This window comes from Mesocricetus auratus, unplaced genomic scaffold, assembly GCF_017639785.1.
Source record: "Mesocricetus auratus isolate SY011 unplaced genomic scaffold, BCM_Maur_2.0 Super-Scaffold_100011, whole genome shotgun sequence".
Classification (NCBI taxonomy): Eukaryota; Metazoa; Chordata; class Mammalia; order Rodentia; family Cricetidae; genus Mesocricetus; species Mesocricetus auratus.
In genome coordinates this window covers 44,588,834-44,610,200 of record NW_024429195.1, presented here as the reverse complement: position 1 = coordinate 44,610,200, position 21,367 = coordinate 44,588,834, and the positions used below count along the sequence as shown (strand labels likewise).

The 21,367-nt window shown below is 40.8% G+C and overlaps 1 protein-coding gene across 11 annotated transcripts in view; it reads left to right on the top strand.

Moving 5' to 3' along the window:
• R3hdm2 (R3H domain containing 2) overlaps positions 1 to 21,367 on the top strand; it is a 103,475-nt gene that overhangs the window by 28,690 nt on the left and 53,418 nt on the right. Inside the window, exon 3 of one of the 11 annotated variants that reach the window (XM_040754738.1) lies at positions 6,059 to 6,107. The exons of 9 other annotated variants lie outside the window; for them this stretch is intronic. The gene's annotated coding sequence lies outside the window, so the exon portion shown is untranslated. Of the gene's footprint in view, positions 1 to 5,036; positions 5,148 to 6,058; positions 6,108 to 21,367 lie in introns of those variants that run through there. One more of the 11 variants, XM_040754740.1, reaches the window with a different exon arrangement.

The window sequence follows — 21,367 nt, the reverse complement described above, 5'->3', positions numbered from 1 at the left end:
GATATACTGCATTGTTTAGGGAGTAATGACAAAAGCGTACATAATCTGCAGTGCTATAATAGTTTTGAGAGACAAGGTTTCACACTGTATCCCAGGCTTCCCCAGAGTGCATCAGTGAGCTTATAGACTGGTCTTGAACTCTCACTCTTTCTGCCTCTCTTTTCCCAGGTCTTGGCAACCACTATGTGTCTGTTGTTTGTATAGTTTTTACTTTTCCAGAACGCCATGTAAATATAATCACATAGTATGCTACATTTTAAACTGCTGTCTTTCATTCAGCATGTCTTTAAGAATCATGTGTGTTGTTTCATATCTTAGTAGTTCATTTATTTTTATCACTAAGTAAAGTTCCATTTTATGAATCTGCAAGTTCCATAGCTCAGGAAGAACAGGCCTTTTTCCATTATTAGAGTAGTTCAGAGCATTCACACATATGTTATATGTGTGTGTAATTCCAGCCCCTGTTGCTTTGTTGTAAGTCGAGGGTGGGAGTGACATGAATGTGCATAGCGCAGCGTGGAAGTCAGAAAGCAAGTTCTCAGAAGTTTGTTCTCCGCTTCTGTTGTTTAGAAATGGTCTTTTTGCTTCTCCTTTACGTTGCATACTGGTCCATGAATTTCTCCCCATCCCACTATAGGAGTGCTGGGATTACAGCTCTGAGCCACCACACCTGGCTGAGTTGTGCTTTTATCATTGGCTTCAATTATCTTTTCTGAGGTGCTAAGTGGTATAGTGCATGCCTGTAACCCTGTATGTGGTTACAAGTTTGAGGCCAGCCAGGGTGACATACCTTGTCTTAAAAAAAAAGTCAATATAGCAAAAATACTCTTTTCCTATTCACATTCACAAAGATGTACCATTTTCTTTCAAACGTGTTGAAGTTTCAAGTTTTACTTTTTCTGTGTGTGTGTGTGTGTGTTTTTTTTTTTTTTTTATTAGCTTTTTTAAGACAGGGTTTCTTTGTATTGCTTTCTAGGTTGTCCTGGAACTCACTCTGTAGACCAGGCTGGTCTAGAACTCATAGCGATCCTCCTGCCTCTGCCTCCCGAGTGCTGGGATTAAAGGTGTGCGCCACCAACGCCTGCCGCCTTAAATTCTTTCTAAATGTTCTGTCTCACTCCTTCATGCTGGTATGCCGGACATACACTAACATGTCTGACTTTACATTTCATGTTTATATCAGTACATCAATATACATTTTGAGTTAATTTTTATATAATGTTTGGATCAAAATTCTTAGAATGTGTGTAACTGTTTCTATATCATTTGTGGGAAACACTGTTCCTTTCCCATTAAATTGCCTTTCCTCCTTTGTAAACAATTGGTTGACTGTGTTTGTGTGTTATATTTCTTTCTGGACTTTGGTAACCATGGACCTGTATATCCTTCATTCACTGATTCTGTGTTTTCTTCATTTTTATAATTTTAAAGTAAGTCTTAAAGTTGTATACTTTGATTCCTAAAACTTTGTTTCGTGAAATGATTTTTGGTGGGCAGTGAGTGGGTAAAGGTGCTCACTGCCAACTTGGCACTCTGATTTCGATCCTGGGACCCATGTGTTGGGAAGCCAACAATCGCTTCCAGTTGTCTCTGACTTGACATGTGCTGTGGACACACATGCATAATTTAAAGATGTAAACAAAAAATGGTTTTTTTCTGTTTTAACTTTTCTATATAAACATTAGAATTTTTGTTTGTTTATATCTACAAGAATCCTGTTGGGATGGAATGGAATTTATAACCCTGTAGATGAGCTTGAGTCCAGTGGGCAGCTGTACTGTGTTTTGGTCATCTCAGTCTGTACACACACTCAGGTTTGTTTGGGTTATTGGTATCTCCCATTGTTGTTTTCAGTATATGAGCATTTAATTTGAGGAGCATAGTCATAAATAGTATTTTATTTTTTAATTGCTTACGCTAAATATATGGACATTGACTGCTCTGTCAGTGTTAATGTCCTGTGACGATCTAACTAAAGACATTTCTTGGTATGAGAAGTTTTTTGGTTTTGTTTAGCTTCATTTCTTTTTTTTTTATCTTTTCTGTGTATATAGTTGTTGTCTGCAAATAGGAACAATTGTATTTCGTCCCTGTGTGCCTTGTTTCTTTATTTTTTTAATTTTTTAATTTTTTTTGGTTTTTTGAGACAGGGTTTCTCTGTATTGTTTGGAGGATATCCTGGAACTCGCTCTGTAGACCAGGCTGGCCTCGAACTCACAGAGATCTGCCTGCTTCTGCCTCCCCAGTGCTGGGATTAAAGGCGTGCGCCACCAACGCCCGGCGTGCCTTGTTTGATCTTAAATATGAATGACAGTGGGGTCTTTTTTTGGGGGGAAGGGGAGTTTGACACAGGGTTTCTCTGTATAACCCTGGCTGCCCTGGAACTGGCTCTGTAGACCAGGCTGGCCTCGAACTCACAGAGATCTGACTGCCTCTGCGGTGTCACCATCGCCTAACAGAAACGTTCATTCTTTAGGTTTCTTTGACTATATTAAAATAGGCCAGTTTAAGCCTGGCACAGTGACTCACTTGTAATCCCAAATTTGGGAAGCAGAAACAAGGTCACTGTGAGTCTGTGGCTAGCTTTGTTTACAAAGAAAGTCCCATAGTAGCTCAGCTACATAGGGAGGGCTTGGTTTTTTGTTTGTTTTGTTTTGTTTTGCTTTTTCTTTTAAACATAGTCTCCTTCGTGAGCATTTTTACTATAGATTGGTTTCCAGTTTTGTCAAATATGTGTGTCTTTTGTTTACATTAATTAATCTTTGATTGGCCTTCAAATTTATTATATTGTTTTACTGTCTATTCTTAAACACATACAGTAAATTATCTGTATTTGATTCTAAAGTTTCCAATTTTATTTCTGTATATATTCTATTTCTTTGCTGAGGCTGCCTGTCTTTTCAACAGTTTAAGAGTGTCTGTTGTAGCCGGGCGGTGGTGGCGCACGCCTTTAATCCCAGCACTCGGGACGCAGAGGCAGGCGGATCTCTGTGAGTTTCAGGCCGGGCTGGACCGACAGCCTCCAAAACAATATAGAGAAACCCTCTCGTAAAACCAAAAAAAAAAAACTTGTTGTAACATTTGTATAATATTTACCTAAAGGTCATTGTCAGATAGTAATTCCAATATCTGTCCATTTTGATTGTTCATGTCTTGTCTTATGCAAATAGAAATAATCTTGATTCTTTACATAGCCAAGTAATTTTAGATTGATTCCTGGAATTTGGGGTAATTGTATTACTAGGGTCTAGATTTTTGTTTAAATCCTTCAAGTCAGGGTTGACTTTTAATGAACATTTGATACAGTTAAAAATCATCCTGGAGGTTCTATTCAGCTTTCTTAAAGGCGTGGTATCACATGCCTATAACCCCAATACTTAGAAGGTGGAGTTTGGAGGAGTTCAGGGCTAGCCTCCAGTTCATAGTAGGCTTAAGACCCTGTCTCCAAAACAGACTGCCATGCCCCCCCCCCTCAGCCAAAAGAAGTCATTTCAGTTTTTACTCTTTAGATCTTTTCATGTTGACTACATGTATTACAGATTTTGGACTACCTCTAAGGTCCACTGTTCCTTGTAGCATTAGATATCATTACCATTTTTCTTTAGGCAGTTAAACATTAGGATCAGGGCTGGAGGCAGAGTACATTCTTAGTATACACAAGGTGCTGGATTCAGTTCTTATGAACAAAAGGAAGGGACCCATGGAAGGAAGGAGGAGTCTGAAAGGCACATTTAAGTTGTTACTCCAGAGCCACACTTTATTTCTGTTTGTTTTTTGTTCTTTTTTTTTTTTTTTGAGACAGGGTCTCTGTAGCCCAGACTGACCTTGAAGTGCTTCAATCTCCAAGAGTAATGGGATTATGGATGTGAGCTACCATGCTGGACTTAAATTATAAGCTTTAAGGTAGATTCATGAAAATGTTGTTGAGGCTCAGGGGTCTCTGGGTTTTTTTTCTTCCAAGATGGAGTCTTTGCAGGGTGTGATGGCTCATGCCTTTGATGCCAGCAGTGAGAAGCAGAGGTAGGGTGAGATCTGTGATTACCAGGCAGCCAAGGCTACTGTGGAGACCCTGTCTCAACAGCAACAACAAAGCCATCTTTTTCTGTAGCCCCAGCTATGCTTGAACTCAAAGTACACCTGTTCCCCTCCCTTGTGCTGGAATTAATGATATGAGATACCTTTGCTGGCTCACCATGCATATTATCCTGTCTATAGTCATTGCTTTTCTCACGCTCTCCTTTGAATTAGTTCTTTTATTTTAGTGTATCTATCCTTACCTTATCCCCTACTTTTCCTTCCCATTCATGTCCATCCTCCCTCAACCCCCACCCCCATGGTGTCTTCCTTATTTCCTCATTTGTGGCTAGAGTTTTCTCGTTGGTCTTTTGGGGACCAATATGGGAGGAGAAACAGATAGCTACTAGTGTTCCATGCTGCTTGTCTTCTGCCCCCAAATGGTAAATGACTTTACTAAATATAGCTCACTGGAAAGAAAATTCTGTGTCTGGGTTTGGTCCTTGTTTTAAATTTTTGAAGTTGAGCCTGGTAGCTTTTAGGTGAAAATCATTTCTTTGACCTCAGTTATTTTGCAGGGGAGAAAAAGACAGGGTAAATTTAAAGGTGAACGTTTACATATCCTCAAATCATTAGTCTTCACTAAAAAGTCTATTTGGCAGCTGAACATATGCAGCAAAAAGGAGCTGCTGCTGTATCTTTAAAATCGGTCCTCAGCAGTGTGGAGGCAGGCATGCCACTGAAGTACTTGAATGAAAGCAAGAAGAGGTGGGAGGGGGTGTGCTTGCAGAGTGTGTGTGTGTGTGTGTGTGTGTGTCTGCTGTCTGTCTGTGTATGTATGATCTGTCTGTCTGTTGGCAGGGCTCTGGGTGACAGCCCTTAAAACAGCTGGGCTGTGGTCAGCTTCAGGTCTGCTGTCAGAGCGCTTAGCTTGCTGGAGAAGCAGCCACAAGGATCAGTAGCATTTCATTCAAGGGTGAAGGGGGGCGGCTGGGGACTGTGGGCGGGGGAAGAGGCACAGGTTTCCCAGAAGGAATTTCTTCCGGCAAAATTCCGGCAGAGCAGCTCCTTACAATGAGGTCTCCATTAATAATGTGAGCTTGCTGCTGGCGTGAGTGCAGAGATCCATTGGGGTGAGTTGTGGATAATTTTCTTTCTTTAAATAAAAGTCCTTGGACTTCACAGATTGGGAGGGGTGAGGTGACAAAAACTGGCATTTTAAAAATAACATTGTTGATTTAACTAACTGCACAGTATACATTATAGAAATTACATTTTCAAGTATTAAATTTTTTGAGGATTTTTCTGGACATTTTCAGGGGCTTTTTTTTTAATCTTTAAAAATTTTAAATACTAGGTTTGCTAGAATTTCTATTGTATGCAGATTCTACCTTTTCCATAATTATTTTTTCAGCAATGCTTCATTCAGATTTTGCTTATGAGAATTGCAGTGATTTCTGTTCTCTTTGGTGATGCTGTTGACGCACATTGCAGGAAGCAGGGAATCCCCTATAAATATCCTTCACCGTGTCATTACCCAGCTCTCCATGCCCGCCGGTGAATATGCCTCTGTGTCCTGTGTCTTTATGTAACTGTCCCCTACTCTTTGAATGTGCTAAGAGGAAAATGTCGTCTTTTTCGTATCTAGAGAGCTTTTGTGATTATAAACATCTGGGGGTATTTTGCTAAAACGATTTCCTACAAATGCTGTTTGATGTGTTAGGGTCGTTAGGAGTTTCTCTGGTTTCGCCACTTCTAATTTTGGATGACTTGTTTGTTTCGTACAATTGGCTTGTTTTTGTTTTTGGCTTTGGTTTCTAAAGGGTGCAGAGATGGGATTCCCTCTACCTCCAGTGACGTATTATTTTGTTTGCAGTCTTTTTCTTCTGAGAGGGAGGGCAGAGAGAAGGAAGAAGAAAATCTGATCTGAAGCGGTGTGTTCCCTTTATGACTTGATGATGGTAATTGGGTACCACTGAATGGAGCTGATGCTAAAGTAGAATGTTTAGTGATGGCTACCATGTGTCTGTTTCTTTTACAACAGGCTTAGCCCGAAGTCCGGATTGCTGAAACAAGGTGCTTGAATTAACCCTGTGAGTGCTGATGCTGATGGATTTTTACCTAATTGCTGTTTATAAATAGAGAAGGAGAAGGAGCTCATGAGGAGGGAGGGCTAAGAATCCAGAGCCATAAATTAAATTGATTCTTGAAATTTGGGATTTTTTTCCTGTTATTTATACTGGTCCTGATCACTTTGTGTGATATTTTTCAGAGCTCAAAATAGGTAGTTATATAAAAGTCCTTGCCACTGTGGTTCAGAGTAGAATTCAGTCTGAATCCATACAGCTAAAACAGAGCTTAGGAAGGACTCTACAGGTATGAGCCTAGGTGTCAGCAACAGCCCTAGCTCATTGATTTTTGGATTTAGTGTTTGATTTTAATACTGCTGGTCTTTGGAGGGTTACCTGCAGAGGTCAGTTTGAAGAACTCGGTAGACTAGTGCCTAGAGAAATCTGAGAGTCACCTTTCTGTAAAGATGGTGCGTGTTTAGACACCATATGTGGGTTGTGCCTTTAAAAGCCTGCCTGTTTATTTTCTACTTTGCTTTATTTCTCTGTTCTGTACTGCCACTTACTCTGAATTCTTTGTAATAAGTGAAAAATAATAGTTGCCGCTGTTTAGCTTAGATTATAGAGTTCTATTTTCTGTGGTATCTCAGTAATTTGTTATATTCATAATGTTTCAAACTAACAATTTAACTTATTTAGGCAGAAGAAGTGGGGTGAGTAAATGAAGACCTTTCTAAAAGAATAACCTATCTCTTATAGACAAAGACAGGAGCTCTAAGGTTAATAAGCTGAATTCCATTGTATCTTTGCATCTTGATATTGCAGCAAATATGTGGGTAATTTCTCATTAGCTTTTCAGGAAACCCCTGTGTGGACAACCCTCCTTAGCTGTTGCTGGGAGACTGCTCTGACGTCACTGGGAGCAGTTCCCGGTCTGTAACTGGAACAGGAATAGCCTTTGAGGGGGAAAGAACGGCTGTGAACTAAAAGATGTCAGCTGTGTTAAACATGGTTTTCCTTTGACTTAGGGGTGGGGGGCTATATCCAAAGCCTTTCTTAAGTGTTTCAGTCCGTTTCAGGCAAAAATCATCAAAAGATGATTTTATTTCAACTGTAAGTGCCTTCTTTTAATCAAGTCATTGTTTCTAATTATCAGGGTCTTAGAAAGGTCCAGGAAAAAAGCTGTTAGAGGTGTAACTGTAAGATCACAGTTCTTTTTACCCTTCATTTCCTTTCACCCTCTCCTTTTGCAGTGCTGGGGAAAGATCAAGGGCAGCTTTTGTAAAGGTGTTTTAGCATAACTTAATAATTGAAAATATATATTTTGGAAGGATGTTCTGGCAACATTGACTGTTTTTGTATGATTTTGTTTACTCATTTAATTACTTAAGACAGGGTCTTATATAACTGGGTCTGTCCTCAAACTTGCCGTATAGCCAAGAATGACCTTGAGTTTTCAACCCTCCTGCCTCCACCCATCATTGTGGGATTATAGCAATGGACCACTGTCAGGCTCTGTTGATAGGAGACCACTTCTGAACCTAAAGTTAATGTACTCAATTTTTCTAACCTCTAGTCTGTTATTAGCTTTTCTTTAAGAAAGGTGTTTTTGCCGGGCATTAATCCCAGCACTCAGGAGGCAGAGGCAGGTGGATCTCTGAGTTAGAGGCCAGCCTGGTCTACAGATCGAGTTCCAGGACAACCTCCAAAATAATACAGAGAAACCCTGTCTCAAAGAACCAAAATAAAATGAGGAAAAGAAGGAAAGAAAAGCACTCTGGTTGAGCGCCTGTCTTACCAATTGCTGATATTTTTTTTTTTTTTTTTTTTTTTTTTTTTGGTTTTTCGAGACAGGGTTTCTCTGTGGCTTTTGGAGGCTGTCCTGGAACTCGCTTGGTAGCCCAGGCTGGTCTCGAACTCACAGAGATCCGCCTGCCTCTGCCTCCCGAGTGCTGGGGTTAAAGGCGTGCGCCACCAACGCCCGGCCCAATTGCTGATTTTTATGTTGGCTAAATAACTAGGTTTTTTCCTTCATATGTGAAATGAGGATAATAATAGTTCCCACTTCCTAGGGTTTTGTTTGTTATTGTTTTTGAGACAGGGTTTCTCTGTATTGTTTTGGAGCCTCCCGAGTGCTGGGATTAAAGGCATATGATACCAACACCTGGCTTTTAGGTGTTTTTAAAAGAGGGGTTCTGAGGGTGCTTTGTTTGTATGTTTGAGGATTAAGAATACAGAAAATGTAAGTCCTCTGAGGTGGTCCAGGAGGTGAGGTAGAACACTTGTTGCCAAGTCTGGAACCCATGTGGTCAGAGAGGAGAGAGAGCTGGCTCCCAAGTTCCTTCTGACCTGCCTCTCTACACACGCACACACATATAAATAAATGAGAACAGACAAACAAAACAACCAGCACTTAACTACCACACACCAGAGGCTGAGGCAGTTCACGAATGTCACTCTGAGGTCAGAAATGAAAAAGGTAAAGTTTATGTACTAGCCCTAGAGGACTTACAAGATGACTCAGCAGGTCAAGATACAGCCAAGTCTGATGGCTTGAATGTAATCTCTTGAACCCACAAGGTAGAAGAAGAGAACCAACTTCTTCCAAATTTGTCCTTTGATCTCCACATTGCTTGAACACACACACACATGCACACACGCATGCACGTATGTGTGAAACACAAATGGCATATCCTCCTTTGGAGGAGTTGGTTCCCTTCTTCCACCTTGTGTGAGGCAGTCTGTCTTTACTGAACTGTGTTTTAGGCCAGATGGCCCACAAGCTTCTCTGCCTCTTGTTGACCCTAGAGTACCAGGATGACAGATGGGAGCCGCCACACGTGACTTTTTGTCATTTCTGAGCAATTGAATTTCGGTTATCAGGTTTGCATGGCAAACACTTTTATCTGCTGAGTCATCCTGCCGGTCTTCCTTCCTTTTGGGGTGGTTTGAGGATCAAACCTAATGCCTTGTGTGTGCTGAGTGAGCACTGTACCTCTGAGCTGCATCCCAGCCCCTCCCGTGTGAGGTCTGAAGAACCCAGAGCAGATTGTTCAGCCACACAATAGTGAGTTTCTAACATGAAACTATGGTGTGAGCTGGTCGTCTGAAGTGTCACAGCCAGGTTTTGAGGCATGTACTTTTACTCCCAGCACTCCAGAGGCAGAGGAAGTATCTTTTCTTTTTCTTGTTTTTTGTTTTGTTTGTTTTTCAAGATAGGGTTTCTCTGTGTAGCTCTGACTGTCTTGGAACTTGCTCTGTAGACCAGGCTGGCCTGGAACTCACGGAGATCCATCTACCTCTGCCTCCCAAGTGCTGGGCCTAAAAAGGTGTGAGCCATCACTTCCCAGCTTCCTGAGAAGTTATACATAGTACTTGAGCCTGATTGGCTGAAGCCTGTAGGTGATTGTGCTGAGAGCCCTGTGTTTGACTGAATTGAGTGGGTATGAGGATTGTAGTTGAGCAGGAGATCATGTCAGAGAGTACATGCTCCTGAAGAGTCACCCAGCAGAGAAAACCCTGCTAAGAACTTTATAGGAGGGGGAAGAACCAGGAATCGAGGAGAGCTGATGGCCAGGGTTACCAGAGTAAAGACTGCTGGTCTTGTTATATTGATATGTCAGAGCCTTTTAAAATCAACAGCTTGTGTCTAGCGTGTTGACATACATTTAAATCCTCGCACTTAAGCTGAAGCAAGTAGATCTGGGTAAGTTTGAGGCCAGACTGATCTACAATAGTGAGTCCTAGGCCAGCCAGTTCTACATTGTGAGACCCTGTCTCAAAAAAAAAAAAAAAAGGTAAAAATAAAAAAAAATCCACAGCTTCTGATGTAAGTTTATAGAGAATGAACTTTATTATACAGACTCTTTGCTCTCAAGGCCCAATCTAATATTTACATGCAGGAGGGCTTCTGAACTAAATTTAAAGCTTTGGAGCTAAAATTAGCAAGATCCGCATTGGGGCCAGCGCCTGCGCTCACTGTGGTGTTTGGGGAGCTGGTGCTGCTGGATTGCAGGTGTTTCTGAGGTCAGCCTAGAGCCTCTGCCTGCACAGAGCTCACTGCCAGCTAGGAAAAGCTGCTCTGTTCCTGGGGCGGCCTCTGCTTTTCTCCCATCTCTGTCATTTGGACATTTGCCTGAGGTGGTGTGCTCACGGGGCTGTCTTTCTTCATGTATCTATAAGAATGTACAGTTAGTAGGAACTACTGTGTATGAAGATTCCTTAAAATTACTACCGCATTTTTTTAACGAGCCGATTTGGGAAAGGGTGGTGGTGCCTGGCAATGAGCTGGAGTGGAGGCCTTATCTGCACTAAGTGTATGCTGTACTATTGAAGTACCTTGACCTCCAAAAGAAGTCTAGGATTTCAGGTAGACCAAATATCAAATCAGAAGTACTAAACTAAGCTGGTGCACGTCTTTAATCCCAGCACTTGGGAGGCAGAGGCAGGTGGATTTCTGTGAGTTGGAGGCCAGCCTGGTCTACAGAGCTAGTTCCAGGACAGCCTCCAAAACAATACAGAGAAACCCTGTCTTGAAAAACCAAAAAAAAAAAAAAAAAAAGGCCGGGCGTTGGTGGTGCACGCCTTTAATCCCAGCACTCGGGAGGCAGAGGCAGGCGGATCTCTGTGAGTTCGAGACCAGCCTGGACTACCAAGCGAGTTCCAGGACAGCCTCCAAAGCCACAGAGAAACCCTGTCTCGAAAAACCAAAAAAAAAAAGTACTAAACTGTTCAACACCCTGTTCCCTTTTACCTTCTAGTTTTATTTTATAACATTTTGGGGTAAGCCTACCCTTTAATGTCTGAGCATCTCACCAGCCCTGTGTTGTAACTTTGCTATTCTTTTGTATCTTTTAAATTGCTTATTAAACTACCATATTTCGGAGCAAGTTCCAGGACAGCCAAGGTTATACAGAGAAACCCTGTCTCGAAAAGAAAGTGGACAAGTACGATGACTCCGTGCATATATACAGCTGCTGCCTCTGCCAACCTGAGTCATGGAAGGAGAGAACCAGCTCCTGCAGGTGGTCCTCTGCCTACCACGCATGCCATGCATGTGTCCACTTACACACACACACACAGTAAATAAATACATAAAATATAAAAGAAAGATGGACTTAGAAAAAGCACTGCCCGTGTATATATTCTGGAAGTTGAAGATCCCACTGTAAGACCTGAGAAATGGACATGGCATGGTACAGTTGGAAAATACTAGCAGTAATATAAGTGTGTATGCTTTGTTTCTTCTTAAATGGGTGAAGTAAGGAAAAAACATTTTATCTTTAAAATTCCAGAATACATATATCCTGAGGAGTCAATGAGATTTTTTTTTTTTTTTGGTTTTACAAGACAGGGTTTCTCTGTATTGTTTTGGAGGCTGTCGATCTAGCCCGGCCTCGAACTCACAGAGATCCGCCTGCCTCTGCGTCCCGAGTGCTGGGATAAAAGGCGTGCGCCACCACCACCCGGCCGTCAATGAGAATTTTTAATGAAGATATATAGATTCAAATGTGTTCATCAGAATATTTTACTGTGAAATTGATAGCTGCCTGAATTCACAATAATGAGGAAATGGCTAGATAAATTGTAGTCCATGTATGTAATAGAATACATATGTATTTTTTGTTTGTTTATTTTGTTTTTTGAGACAGGGTTTCTCTGTGGCTTTAGAGGCTCCCTGGAACTCACTCTGTAGACCAGACTGAGATCTGCCTCACAGAGATCCTCCTGCCTCTGCCTCCCAGGTGCTGGGATTAAAGGTGTGTGCCACCACCACCTGGTTACTAGAATGTTTCTTTTGTTAAAGGTAATTAAAAACCTGCTGTGGTATTTTACGTTTGTAATCTTAGCACTGAAGAGGTTGAGACAGGAAAATTGTTCCTTCAAGACCAATCTCATCTGTATATCGAGACCATAGCCAGCCTTGAATATCTAAGATCCTGGCTTTAAAAATTAAAAGAAGCAGGTGTGGTGGATCTTGCCGGTAATTTCAGCAGTTAGAAAACCAAGACAGGGGGGTCACTGTGGTTCTGAGGACAGTCTGGGTTACACAGCGAGTTCCAGGCCAGCCTGGGATATAGAATAAGACCCTGTCTCAAACAAAACCATAATAAAACCCCAAACAGAAAAAGAGACCGGGAAAATGGAATATGCATGCCTGTAACCCCAACACTTGAGAGACCTAACAGTAGATGATGAGTTCAGGTTATCTTAGATTACTGAGTACAAAGTGCTATAATCTAAAAAATGCGGCACAAGAAAAAAAAGACCATGAGACAGAGCTCACGGGGGAGGAGGAAGGAGATGGGAGGAGGGTAGGGCCCTTTTAGAAGGGAACGTAGTGAATGTGCACAGATGGTGCTTTTAGTGGCTGCAGCTGAGGGTGTGTCCTGTCAGAACCCCAAGGTTCTGTACAGATGCCTGAATACTAACAGAAGGTTAAATTAAAATTTTAAAATGGAAAGTTGTTACAATTTTAATATCTGATAAAAATAGTTTAAATGTATCATATAATTACATAAAACTTACTGAATATGAAAACATCTAATATAGATGTAAATTATATATAAATATGGGAATAAAAACAAGATATACCTCAATATTGCTATTAGTAATGGTAGCAGTAACTGAATTACGTATTATAGCTGATTTGTGTAGCCTTTTCTGTACTTGTGCTTAAAATATAAAGAAACCTTAACTGGATGTGATACCTTGTGTCTGTAATAGCAGGTTTGGGAGAATAAAGCAGGAGAACTGCAAATTTGAGATCAACCTGAGCTGTGTAGTAAGACCCTGCCTCAAAAAGCAAAGGGTTGGGGGGACTTACTTTACTTTTTTTTTTACAAAAATGATTTTTTAGTATAGTTCTTACTATGTGTGAGGGTTGGGGGGGGTGTACATGAGTACTGGTGCCTTTGGTGTCCAGAAGAGAGCTTCAGACTGTTAGAATCTGCAAATAAAGTTTATCTCAATAAATTGAGATAAAGATGGTATGCTATGTAAATTCTGAACATAATATTGAGAGCACTGGAAATAATCAATACATAATAGCTACGTCTTTTTTTTCTCCTTTCTCTCTCTCTCTTACTTTTTTTTTTTTTTTAAGACAGGCTTTCACATACTCTAGACTGGTCTTCAACTTAACCTGGAAATTCTGATCCTCCTGCCACAACTCTCAAGTGTTAAGATTACAGATGTCCTCCCTTGCCAGGGTTATGAATACTGGAGTAGATGAAGGACAAGGCTTCCTGTGTGCTAGGCAAGCAGCGTACCAACTTAGCTATGTCTCTGGACCCTACTACTTCTGACATTATTATTTTACGAAAATAGCTTCCTGTGATCAGAGTTTTGTGCTCATATGGGGAGATATTGAGCATCATTCAGAAATATCTTTCCAACTCAATAAATATATGCTGAACTTGCATACTTAACAGCTTAAGATCTTTACATCTTTTTATTATATCTTTTATTTATTGTGTGTGTGAGCCATTTCTCTAGCCCTCAAGATCTTTTAAAAAGAGAATTATTAAATAAAGGGGAATCCAGAGAGAGTGAGCAGGTAAAAGAAGCTAAAAGTGTTTGCTGCCAAGGTCTGTCAGCCTGAAACATGAGTTTGGAAGGAGAGAAGTGACACTTGAGGATTGTCTTTTAACCTTCAGAAGTGTGCAGTGGTACAGGTGTGCTCCTACTCATACATACACACGATGATAAGTAAAGGACACCAGGCATGGTAGTGTTCCCAGCCCTTGAGAGTGGAGATGGGAGGATAGGAAGTTCAAGGTCATCCTTGCCAAGACAGGGAGTTGTTAAATAAATGAAGGATAAAGTGAGGAAGAAAGGAATAGAGTGAGCTGTTTAGTTTTCTTTTATGATGATAATAAACTAATCGCAGAGAGAGAGCTAATAATGAGTGTCTTTACTGTAACTTGGTTTTTAGGGTTTTTTTTTTTTTTTTTTTTTCCCAGACAGGGTTTCTCTGTGTAATAGCTCTGGCTGTCCTGGCCTCCAACTCACAGAGACCCAAGTACTTCTACCTGTTGAGCGCTGGGTCTAAAGATGTACCCCTTAGGACTCTACTAACAGTGTGTTTGTCTCCTTTTCTGGGGTTGTCTTCTTATGAGTTCTTGGGACATAGCTCAGCATGGTATCTGATACAGAAAGATTGCTGTGAGGGTGAAGCCACCTGGGGTACATGATGAGCTCTAGACAAGCCTGGAAAATAGGGCAAGTCTCAAAAAACACAAGAATAAAATGAAAAGTTCTTGCAGAAATTTGAAACAAAATTTTTCTGTTTTAACAATTTCTGAAAATCTGCTTTTTGTTTCTTTTTAAGAAGTGGTTGCCATTCCTGGAACAGGCAGTACAGAACCTCATCATCTTTTTTTTTCTAAATATTTTATTTATTATGTGTACCGTCTTCTGCTTGCGTGTCAGCAGAGGGCACCAGATCTCATTCAAGGTGGTTGTGAGCCACCATGTGGTTGCTGGGAATTGAACTCAGGACCTCTGGAAGAACAGTCAGTGCTCTTAACCGCTGAGCCATCTCTCCAGCCCTGCTTTTTGTTTATGTTATTCAGTTTGTGTTTGTCTTTGGCAGTCAGTGCTGATAGAGAGATGGGGATGAATTGAGACGGGTGTATTAATTACACGCACTGGTGCTGGTAACTTTTCTTTTTTAGACATGGGAGATTGAACCCAGGCTTTGTACATACTAACATGCTAAGGAAGCACAGCACTGATTACGTCCCCAGCTGGTGCTCTTCCTTTTGAGAGGGAGAGAGAAGAAGGTGCTAGTGATCGATTGAATTTAGAAGCTGCTCCTGGTACTGACCCCACCTCTGAAAGTTACACATTCAGTAGAATTTTTATTTTTGCGCCCCCTCCAGTGGGGGGCTAATAATGTGCAATACTGCACTGAGAAGATTTGGACAGTGGCAGTGAGTTCCCAGCCAGGCACAGGATGACAGGAATTGAAGGATTGATACCCCTTCTTAAACTTTTTTCATTTTGAACTACATGTATGTTAAGTGTGACCACAAAGACCAGAAGAAGGTATAAGATCCCCCTGGAGTGGAGTTAATTCTGTTATGAGTTGCCATGTAGGTCCTGGAACATAAACCCAAGTCCCCTGCAAGAGCAGCAAGTGTTCTTAACTGCTGAGCCATCTCTCAGCCCTAACTTAGTATTTTCAACTTGGAGTAAGCTTTCTGAGGGGGTGATTATATTGTAAATTCAGGAGTAGCTCTCCATCTCTGTATGTTCATTATTAACTAACTGTCAGAAGAATAACTAGAGTATTAAGTATTTATCTAAATTGTTCTATTATTAATAAGAACTTGGGGGTCAGATAGATATTGGGGTGGGAAAACCTGATAGATCAAGAAAGCAGCAGAGGAGCTACCAGCTGGCCTCTTTCTCCACACTTCTAGGCTCAAAAAAGGCCCTCAAATATTTCTAAGTTCCTCCCTACTCGTTCCTGTACCTCTATATGATATCCTGAATCCTCCAAAATCTCTATGGCTAATTCCAGTCAGCTAGTTGTTGACTCCACCCCCTGATTGAAAGTTAAGTTTATTAACAGTCTCTGAGTGTCACAGTAGGATCAAAACCCGAGACGGTAGTATCTTAATATAACTTACATTGCTGTACTTAATATCATTGGAATATATGCTAAGAAACTTGTAAACCAGGGCTGGAGAGTGATTGCTGCTCTCACATGGCCCGCGTGTGTGGCAGCTCACAGCCACCTGCAGCTCTAGTTCCAGTGCTAGAGAGGCAGATGCAGGGGGGTATATGGGGCTCATTGACTGACCTGAATTGAATTTGTGAGCTCCAGGTTCAGAGAGACTCTGACACAAAAACACAAAAAGATGGAGAGCAATTAGGAATACATCTTAGGTTAACTTCGGGCCTCAACATGTGCATGTATACATGTCCACTGTGTTGTCCTATACACCCGTATATACACAAATGCACGTACATACAAATTGTTAAAATGGAAAAATTAGTGTTTTATATACTCTGCTACAGTTAAAAAACACAAAGGGGGATGGTGGAGAGATGGCTCAGAGATTAAGAGCACTAACTGAGTTGTCCAGAGCACCTGAGTTCAATTTCTAGCAACCACATGGTGGCTCACAACCATCTGTAATGAGATCTGGTGCCTTCTTCTGGCCTGCAGGCATACATGCATGCAGACAGAAACACCTGAATACATAATAAATAAAACTTTAAAACAAAACACAAAACAAGAAAGCACAATGTAAACACAATGAAACCCATAATTTCCAGCTAATTCCATTTATTTATTTTGTTGTTGTTGAGACAGAATCTCACGGTGTATCCCTGGCTGTCCTGGAACTCACTCTGTAGGCAAGGCTGGCCTCAAAATCACAGAGATCCTTCCTGCCTCTGCCTCCCAAGTGTTGGGATTAAAGGTGTGTGCCACCACCGCCCGGTTCCAACTAATTTTAACCCTGATTAGATTCTGTCTACTTCTCAACACCAAAAGGCTTGTTGTACTCTGAGATATTTCATTAGTTTTTGGTGGGCAGCACCCAGGAAGCAGGCGAACCTCATGAAACACGGCAGGTGATTTGGTGAATACAACCAGTGAGGTATGTTTTTTTGGTTGATTTGGTTTTCTTTCCTTTTTCTTTTTTTTCTTCAGGGGTGTTTTCAGTAATGGGTCATATGGAATGTGAAGAGCAAATATTTTGGCACTGGGAATAGCAGTTTGGGGGGTTTGTTTTTGTTGTTTGTTTTCCCTAAAAGTGGTGGAGGATGATGTAGAAGGGATATGCAGAGAAAATGAGAGATGTAATAGAACACTAAGGACTGTAAGAACTGTGCTTGAAAATACGAACTTTAAGGCTGAGATATGTCAGTTTCCATATCTGTTACACATTTCAAAAAAAGAGAAAATTTTTATCTTTAAAAAAGATAAAATTAAAACCTTTTGCGTTGGTACTGTGAGTGATGGAAGCTGAGGTCTCAGTCCAGGACAAGAACCTACTGTTCACTAGACTAGGCTCCTGTCAGTTTTCTGACCCTTCAGATTCTTAGACTTCTCTTCTGAAATTGAGCAGGGCAAAAAAATCTTTAAGTGTTACTTCCATAGATCACTGACATTGCTATTCACTGCTCCCTTCCCAAACTGAAATTTTAGGATGCATAGAAGGGCAATATTTCTTACATGTCAGCAGAGACCATTCTCTCATAGCATTTGCAGCAATGCCTGTGGAAACTGTTTTCATTTAAGATGGGAGGGTGAGCTCATTTTGTAGCTCTTAGTGATAGAGACTGTTGCCATGGAGTCCTGAATCAGATTGGCTGACCTAAGGGCCAATGAACAGATAGAACATGAAACACACCATCATTTAACCTTGCAGAATTCCTTTATTTGGTGATTTATTACATTAATACTGACAATGTAGATGCATGAAATGAGACGTTTCAACAATGACAAAAGGTGATTTTCTCAAAAATTATTGTTAAATCTGAATACTATAATTGTGATTTCCAATGTGATTTGATTGGGAGATGAAGCCCCTACCACCTATTTGTAAACTCCACTCCTACTGTAGCCGACAGGGCTTTTGACAAGATTATTTATCTTTTTTTTTTCCAAGACAGGGTTTCTCTGTGGCTTTAGAGGCTGGCCTGGAAATCACCCTGTAGACCAGGCTGGCCTTGAACTTACAGAGATCTGCCTGCCTCTGCCTCCCAAGTGCTGGGATTAAAGGTGTGCATCACCATTGTCTGGCTAGTTAGTATAATTTTTTTAATTTAATTTTTTGTTGTTTTTTTGTTTTTCAAGACTGGGTTTCTCTATGTAGATAAGGCTGGCTACAAACTCACAGAGATCTGCCTGCCTCTGCCTCCCAAGTGCTGGGATTAAAGGGATGTGCAATCACTACCACCCAGCTTAGTTACTATTGTTTTAGAATTTATTTTTATTTCTAGTGTGGGAGAGTTGGTGTGTACCATGGTTTACATATGTAAGTCAGAGGACAACTTTTGTGAGTCAGTTTTCTCTTTCTACCCTACGTGTCCTAGGGATTGAACCTCACCTTTAAGTCAGGATCTCATGTATCCCAGATTGGCTTCAAATACCTATATACTTTAGGCTAGCCTTGGATGGCTAATCCTTCTGCACCACCTCCCAAGCTGGGATTAAAGGTGGGCACCATGAGAGTCTGGAGAGATGACTCAGTGTTGAGAGTACTTGCTGCTCTTTCAGAGGACCCTGGCTTGACACTCCGGTTCCAAGCATGTACATACAGCCTCTTCTGGTTCCTTTTGGCACCAGACACACATGGTGTGCAGCCCTACATGCAAGTAAGATACCAGTATGTATAAAATAAACATGAAACAAAAGTCCTTTAGCTCACAGTTTTTAAAAAGCAGATTTTGAATGGAAGTATCATTAATCCTTTGAGTGAGATCTGTAGAAAAACATACCTCTCTTAATTTGGGAGAGAGCAAGTCATTTTGAGAAAACACCGATATTAGAATAAGTGCAAAAGTTAGTTTGCAATCAATTTATTCTGTTAATTCAATGAGCTAGTGTTTCTCTCTGTAGCACAGGCTAGTTTATACAACCATCTTGAGTTAAATTATAGCTTTTCTATTTACAGTTTTAAATATTTAATTCAATTACTTGAATTTATTTATTCACTCATTTAAAAATATGCCCTGATTATAAATTATCAATAACACAAAGTCATCAAATTCCCATTGCTTCCCAGCTTTTGGGAATGCTTTGGCAAGATCTGAAGTTTGAGAGCTTAGAAGGGTTAGAGATACAGCTTATTGTCAGAGTGTTTTATCCAACTTGCTCAAGTCTGCCATTATCCTAAGACAGACTGAGCCACATACTAAGTTCCTGCCCCATCACCATCCCCACCCCCACCCCACCCCACCCCGGAAGTAAGGAAAAGGGTCTAAAGATATAGCAGTCAGTTGGGTGTTTGCCTAGCATGCAGAAAGCCTTTAGCACCACTTAAAACCATGCTGTCACACACCTGTAGTCCAGCTCTTAGGAGGTAGAGTCAGGAGGGTGAGAAATTCAAAGTCTTCTACTTCATAAGTTTGAGGCTATCCTGGGCTAAGTGAGACCCTGTCTCAAAAAGATAAAAAAAAAAACGGAAAAAGAAACAACATTCATATAGAATCTCATGGAAGCCCAAATGTCTTTAAAAAAGAAAACAAAAAAACAGAGAGGGGAAGCTGGACATGGTGGCTCCTCTGTAATCCCAGCACTCAGGATGCTGAGACAGGACCTGTATCCAGAAATAAAAATAATAAAGGAGGACCCACTCTCTTTTGTTTCAAGCCTTACATGGAGTGCAGAAATAAAATCGGTATTTAGCCGGATGGTGGTATTGAACGACTTTTAATCCCAGCACTCAGGAGGCAGAGGCAGACGGATCTCTGTGAGTTCGAGAGCAACTTGATCTACAAAAGTTAGTTCCTGGACAGCCTCCAAAGCTACAGAGAAACCCTGTTTCGAAAAACCAAAAACCAAACAGACAAACAAAAAGACTGGTATTATCACAGAGACTCACAAGACAAGTGGAATGAAGAAAGAAACCCTGAGGCTTGAGAACACACTCAGCTATTAAGAGCACTGGCTGCTCTTGCAGAGGACCCTGGTTCAGTTCTTATCACCCACATAGTAGCTTACAATTGTCCATAACTCCATCCTCAGGAGATCTGATGAGACAGTCACCAGGCACACATATGGTACACATATATACATGTAGGCAAAACACCCATGAACAGCCAGGTGTTTAATCTCAGCTCTCTGGAGGCAGAGGCAGGCGGACCTCTGTGAGTTCGAGGCCAGTCTGGTCTACAGAGAGAATTCCAGGACAGCCTCCAAAACAATACAGAGAAACCCTGTATTGTTTAAAAAAAAAAAATTTTTTTTTTAAAGAAAGGAACCCTTGGATATACATTAAATATACCATATTTTTTTTTGGTGGGGGGATACTAAGATCATTTAGTAGGGAAAGGGGAGTACTTACTACAACACATGATGCTGAATAACTTTATGCTCTTGTGCTTAAAAAGAAAGAAAGAAAGCCGAAAAACCATAAAGAAAAAGAAAGCTAATACCCTTTACTAACACCAGATACAAAAATAACTTCAAAGTGGAACAAAAATTATATATAAAACATAAAACTGTAGAACTCTTAGGAGGCATAGACCAAATGTTTCATGACCATAGATTTCATAGTGATTTCTTAGATATGAGACTAAAGGGACCAGCAACACAATGGCAAACTTGAATTTGATGAAAATATTTTAATGGATTTGTGCCTCAAAAGATGGGTATAGCTGAGTGAAAAGCACAGGGAGTAGGTGACATATTTGTGAAAGGGCTGGGGACAAAGACAAACAAACACTCATGAGCGTCAGAGTTCCCAAACTCCTTTTACTTCATGAATGGTTTGACTTTGACCAGGTTGTTATATTCATTTTATTTATGTAATAAATTTATTTTTATGAGCAGGTTTTTTTTTTTTTGGGTTTTTACGAGACAGGGTCTCTCTGTATTGCTTCGGAGGCTATCGGTCCAGCCTGGCCTCGAACTCACAGAGATCTGCCTGCCTCTGCCTCCCGAGTGCTGGTATTAAAGGCGTGCACCACCACCGCCCGGCTGAGCAGTTTATTTTTATGAATGTTTTGCCTGCCTGTATATATGTGTACCAGATCCCCTGGAAATGGAGTTAACATACAGTTGTAAGCCACTGTGTGAGTGTTCAGAACTGACCTGAACCTGAGTCTTCTGTAAAATTAACAGGTGTTCTTAACTGCTGAGCTGTTTCTTCAGCCCCTTGTGAGATAGGATCTCATGGTCCAGCTCAGGTATATGTTCCTTCTTACTGTGTTTAGATTATAGTTGGGTTTTCTTCTTAAACTGAGTATAATTATATAGAGTTAAGAGCCCGCTGAGCCATCTCACAGGCCCAATATTTTTTTTTAATTTATTGCTTTGGAGCAGTTTGCTCTTTTATGTGAATGAGGAAAGGACTAGAAAACTTTACAAGAAATTTGCCACAGGGTAAATTAGTATTTTTAGTACCTATTATTGTCTTATCTGTATTCTCTCTATCTGACATCAGTTATAAAGTAGAAGATGAAAGCTGAGATGATGTATCCTATAATGCTGCACTTAGGATATTGTGGCAGGAGTATTGTAGGTTCGAGGCTAGTCTGAGATACATAGTAGGCTCCTGTCTCAGGAAAAGAGACTGGGAGAGAGACTACAAATACCT